The 6323-nt window shown below is 34.0% G+C and overlaps 1 long non-coding RNA gene across 1 annotated transcript; it reads right to left on the bottom strand.

Moving 5' to 3' along the window:
- Nucleotides 1–2821: 2821 nt before the first annotated feature.
- On the bottom strand, nucleotides 2822–5250 carry LOC114925704 (uncharacterized). The gene is made up of 2 exons (XR_003815260.2): nucleotides 4691–5250; nucleotides 2822–3070 (listed from the first exon to the last, which is right to left on the bottom strand). It is a non-coding gene; the product is annotated as an uncharacterized lncRNA (long non-coding RNA).
- Between the last annotated feature and the right edge of the window lie 1073 nt (nucleotides 5251–6323).

Here is a 6323-nt window from a genome sequence, read left to right as displayed (position 1 = left end):
CTTCTCTTCTCTCTTCTCAAATCAGCGCCCCAACCCTTCTTTTTAGGGTAAAATGAGCTGAAATGCTCACAACTAATGTTTATATATGTTGGGTCTTGGGCCCACTTAGGCCCGGTTCACTTATTTTTCCCATTGGCCCAATTTTGGGCCAAAACCTTTAAGATTAGCGCTCTAAATCGCACTTTAAATATTTCTACCTTCCCTAATTATAATTCCTCATTTCTTAATCTTATTTACCCATAATCAATTTCCTCAATTGTAGTACGAGACAGATCTCAGCCGGTACTGCCGGTCAAAATTCCACTGCGCACTTTTACGCAGAAAACTATATTTTCCGACTCGGAAAAATTCACTGAATCCAAATATCATATTTAAATTATCAAATTCCAATTGCCAAATCTTCCAACCATATTCGCTCCTATTTAACTTATTATTTACTAAATTTCGGTTAGACCGGGTATTACAATAATCGAGCAACTAATGAATGAGTCTACTTCTTCGTTACAAAAGCCAACAATTTTTTCCTCACAAAGTTCGTCCATTTTGTTCGAGGAGAGAAAAAATTGAGTTCAACTCAAAGAGACCTTTTTACATTTGCTATGGTTGAAAAATCTCGAAAATGCCGTTTTTGTAAATATTCTAGGTATAACATTTGAACATGTCTGAATAAAGATCAAGATCTCCAAAATGACTACATTGTGGAGTCAACAGATTTGAATATGGATTAAGTTTTTGTACCAATTTTTTGTTAGCAATGTATCCTACTCTTTTGATGTTAACAACATGTCTTTGTTTTCTAATATGCTGCATGTGTAGGTTTTTCATGTATTCGATGATTTTATCATATATGATAATGTATTTTTTTATTATTATAATTTGAATTTTATATGAATCTTTGTCTGTTAACATTGATATGAATATAACAATATAATTGAATTAAATTATTTTTTATGTGACACAATTATTAGATTGTCAGTATGTTTATACGTAAAGAGTGCGAAATTTCATGATTTTGAAAAGATGAATTGTCAACACTTTTTTATTTTAGAATGATTTTATATACCATATATTGTTCCACAAATAGCAAGGGTATTTTTTCAATATTAATGAAACCATCATTAAAATATGTATACATTTATTATTATAATCAAGTAGTAGAGATTGGACAGTTTTTTAAAAACAGACAAAATTAGGGATATTTTAGTAAGATAAAATAGTGTATTATTCGTAATTCAAAGATGTGTAATAATTAGTTTTACCCATTAATTAATTGATATCATTAATTAATTATAATTGATTTACTTTAATTAAAAAATACTTTTTAAATCATGTTAGATCATTATTAAATGGAGAAATTGAATTTTAATATAATATAATATAATAGATCATAAAAAATAGCTAATAGATATAGATAATAGATTTTACAAATAAAAATCAAGATTAATAAGGATAAACAAATTGAGAATAGTATCAAAATTTGAAGGTCAATTCCATATTTGCATTCCTAATTATAACAAATATAATCAAAGGGGATTGTTCTCATATCCCATATCCCATTGATAAGGACTAATAAAATATAGACATGTGATATTATTAATTTCAATCAATAAATTATTAAATAATTTTAAAAATTAAAATTTAATCTATTTTAAAGATATATTAAATATTATTTTTCTACAAATACTAATACGTATATATCATTAACTACATATGATTGATCATAATTAAATAGTATATTTTATCAAAATTATTTTAAAATAAAAAATTTAAAAAAATACCCTCACCCATAGATCTGGAAAATCTGGAAAACCCTCACTGCAGCGCTTTTCTCCTATCTCCCAAGGATGCAACTTTCGTTGGCAGGTCTGTCACTATCGTCGTTCACCACCGTTCACCACCACCTTCACATCCACTATGTCTTTGACTCCTTTATCTATCTCACTTCTACCTCCGCGATCCCTGTTCGCACCATCCCTATGTCCGCCTCTTTCACCAGCATCGTTGCGCCTGGCCTCACCACTGCTTGGCATGGTCATTCGCTACCAAAAAAAGGCCTATGGTCACGGTAAAAAACCGTGACCATAGCTAGTAAAAAGGGTGACTATAGATCTATAGTCACGGTTTTGGATCTATGGTCACGATTTTTTACCGTGGTTTATTCTCTCGTGGCCATAGGTATGGTCACGGTTTTTTTATCTATGGTCACGATTTCAATTTTCAAATTCTGACACTTTAGGCCAAGTTTTTTCACCGTGATCATAGGTTAATCTATGGTCACGCGTAAAAACCATGACCATAACCCCTATGCTCACCCCTCCTTAAAACCGTGACCATAGACTCTATGGTCACCCCTTCTTAAAACCGTGACCATAGCCATATCTATGGTCACCCCACCTTAAAAACAGTTTTTGCCGTGACCATAGCTCTATGGTCACCCCACCTTAAAATCGTGACCATAGCCCTATCTATGGTCACAGTTTTTACCGTGATCATAGCCTCTATGGTCACCCCACTTAAAATCGTGACCATAGCCCTATCTATGGCCACGATTTTTACCGTGACCATAGCCTCTATGGTCACGGTTTTTCGCCGTGACCATAGCCTCTATGGTCACCCCACCTTAAAACCGTGACCATAGCCTTATCTATGGTCACTGTTTTTCACTGTGTCCATAGCTTATCTATGGTCACCCCACAAAACCGTGACCATAGCCTTATTTGTTTTATGAGATTTAATTTTTTCTAAAGCATAATTACATCCCAAAATGATTATAATCACAAAATAAATCTAAAAAATAAAAAATAATTATCAACAATTAAGATAAGTTGTAATTAAAGTAACCAGCTAACATATCAATATAGTTGAGTGAATACACTTATCTCAATCTTAGTTTTATACAGTGATATATACGCTAACACTAAGTAGACACTATTAACAGAATTGTTCCACAATCGTGAGAGCAATACAACTTAGACTCTGCCAGGATAGATTGTTTCTGGTATTACTATTCTTTCTTCTCAACGCTCGAGAACTTTTGTTTCAGCCACTTTACCATTTGAAAGCTCAGCACCTACTTCATTAACATGCAAAGTAAAATCACATTAGACATAAACACCTACATTTATTCTTCTTCAACTTAGGAAAAAAAAATATCATTAAAACATATATACATCACACATATAATAGCTAGTACACACTATACAACACACATCCACATCATAGTATATGACACATCATAAAACAATATAAAGTACTTGAAGAGATACAGTATATATTACCAAAGAAACTCAACAACTATTTATCAACAAAACCAATTTGGCAAGCACAGGAAATAGCATTGACATGAATTATTTATTGCAGAAGTATTTAACTCACTTGGGATACATCTCCATTCTGCCTTTCAAAACTAAAGCTCAGTGATATGTTCAGCAACAATTCAACATACGACAACAAATTCATCTCAAATCATAATTTGCAACAACAAATTCAACTTTGATAGTTTTCGAATCCCTAGTATTCAGCAAAACAAAATTAGCTAAATCATAATTTCAGCAACAAACTCAACTTTTAACAACAAATTCAAGATGTAATAATAATCAAGGTTGCGAGAACCGGACCGGTCAATAAATCGGTAAAGTCATTGGTTCAATGGTTTACTGGTTCGACCGAGGTTCAACTAATTAAATATTAAATAAAATTATTAAAAAATTTATATATAATTTTAAATATATAAATTCAATAATTTCTAACTTGATAAAATTCAAAATTTTACAATTTTACATAATAAATTATTCATAATTTAATATTAAAAATTCACAAACAACTTCAAACATGAGCAATTTAGTAAATGGAGAAAGAGCACTTATTCAACATTATGGACTTCCTTTTTAGATTCAGAAACAGAATTAAAAGGCACAAATTCAGCTTGACAAAAATTTGACATCAATATAACAATAATGCAATGGAAGTTAAAGCTAACATAATGTCATATGACACATATTTTACAAAGGTAGTTACATGCTCACCAACTTGCCATTGGCATAGGGGCCGCCAATGCACATTTTAATGGTTGCAGAAAATAACTAGTAAGAGAACTATAATGTGCTAATGAATCCAAATTAATTAGGTCTGCAAAGAACATCTAATTATATCAGCCAAACTATACATAGTAAGCACATGGCAGCAAACAATTTCATATTAGAAAGAATTAGTAGAGGATCTACAATTAATTTAATATGATATTTTGTAATTAATTGCACGATTTAATCAACCAAAAGTAATTCTAAAGCAATACTTTGAGCTTTTTGTTCGACATGCACCATAGAACACAGCAAGTCAACAAAAATATGATCACAAAATTGTAAAGTTTATTAAAAGTATACCATTAATGAAACTTTTATTTGTGTCATATGATTCCAAGGGATTATCAAAGCTATTGTACCTACCTTTGAATAGAAGTTAATTAATTAACTTCAACTCAAATCACTCTTTTTGAAGGTAAATTGACAATAGTCAACCTCAACTGAGAACAGTAGAACACCCCCAATCAATTTTCCCTCAAAGATAAGAGAAACCCCCTTTTTGTATTTCCAGCACAACCAAAATAGCATAAATCAAACAAACCACAAAAAACAAAAAACAAAAATCCAGAAGCTATTCCCTCAATTGAAGAATGAACAAAAGAAGAAACCTTTGAAGTAGAATCAGTGACGTTCAAGTATCCTCGACACCCCAGAAGACCAAATTCTGAGAAACTGGAACTAGATCCATCCAAATCAGAGAAAGGTTTGAACTTTGACAAGCGCAGAAAACCAACAAAAGGGAATCAGCATGCAAAAGACGGAACAAAATATACGAAGAAGTGACGCGGATGGCATCCTTCGTGTTCTGTCTCCCCGTCTCCTCGGGCTTCTCTGGCAACGGCGAGAAAGACGGCGATACGGGCTTCCTCCAACTGCGGCGACGATGCATGCAGTTTGGCGGCTACGCGGTGGCAAGGCGCGATGACTCGACGATTCGACAGCGGCGATGACCTCTCCTTCTGCCGGCGATTCTCCTCTGTTTCTCTCTCTCTCTCTCTGTGTGTAGGATGGCGCAACAATAGAGGGTGAGGGAGGTGTGTGAGGCTGAGTGTGGGTGTCGAGAGGGAGGTCCATGTGTGTGTGTGTGCTGCGGTGTGGAGGGAAAGGAAAATGGGGGTTTGGTGGCTGCTGATGGTAAAAAGGGGAAGTGTGGTGGTGAATGGCGGTGAGGCAGTGAAATTAGGGTTAGGTTAGGGTTAATGGGTGTTAATTTGGGAATTTAGGGTTAAATTAAGATTTTGATTTGGGAATTAGAATTTTGGTAGAATATTAATTTAAAAAAATTTAATCTAATAATAATATCTATAAAAATATTATTTAATTATTAATTTAAAATTTATTTTTAAATAAATACTCTAATTTAATTATTAGAGATAATAAAAATTAATTTCTTCTATAATCATAAAATAAAGTTAAAAATTTAATTATTCAACTTAAAATATATAAAATCCTTATTATTATTTAATTACTAAAGCTTTAAATCATAAATAAAAAATGTTTAATTTATATAAAATCTCTTAAAAATATAATCTTATAAATAATTTATTATTTAATTTTCAAAAATTCGGGGTGACGACGGACAATGGGAGACAAGCAGGACGACCCACGACGTGCGACGAACGACGCAGAGAAGCTTGTGGTTCACGAGTGTACAAAGGGGTTGGAGGTGACCGGTTGGACAGTAGAGAAACGACCAGACCATAGGGACGGCAGCAGTGAGAAGAATGGCAACGACGATGGAGGCTATGGTTGAGTTCGACGGACATGGCGGTGATAAAGGCTAGGGCTTCCTTTTTCATTGGGGACTGGGGAGAAGGAAGGAGGATGGAGAAAGAATGCTCTAGGGCTGGGGGCACTCGCATGATTTCTGAAGCGATACGGTGTCGTTTCATTTGAACCTACGGGATTTCCATTCGGTCTGATCGGCCGGTTTAGCGATTTGCATCCAGTTTTTGAAAAAATGATTTTACCTAAAGAATTGAACCATAAAACATATCGGTTCACGGTTAGACCGGTCCAGTTTTTAGAACCATGCTAGCGACTGATGACCAGAGGTGAGGGGCTGGCGACAGACAACGTAAAGACCATAGATACCTTTAGGTTACTCTCCAAAACCGTGACCACAGAACCTTTTAGGTCACCCTTTTTTGAAAAATCGTGACCATAGACCATTTAAGGTCACCCCCCAAAACCGTGACCATAGGCATCTTTAAGTCACCCCAAGAAACCGTAACCATAGAC

This window comes from Arachis hypogaea, chromosome 17 (assembly GCF_003086295.3).
Source record: "Arachis hypogaea cultivar Tifrunner chromosome 17, arahy.Tifrunner.gnm2.J5K5, whole genome shotgun sequence".
Lineage (NCBI taxonomy): Eukaryota > Viridiplantae > Streptophyta > Magnoliopsida > Fabales > Fabaceae > Arachis > Arachis hypogaea.
This window is presented reverse-complemented; position numbering and strand designations above follow the sequence as displayed.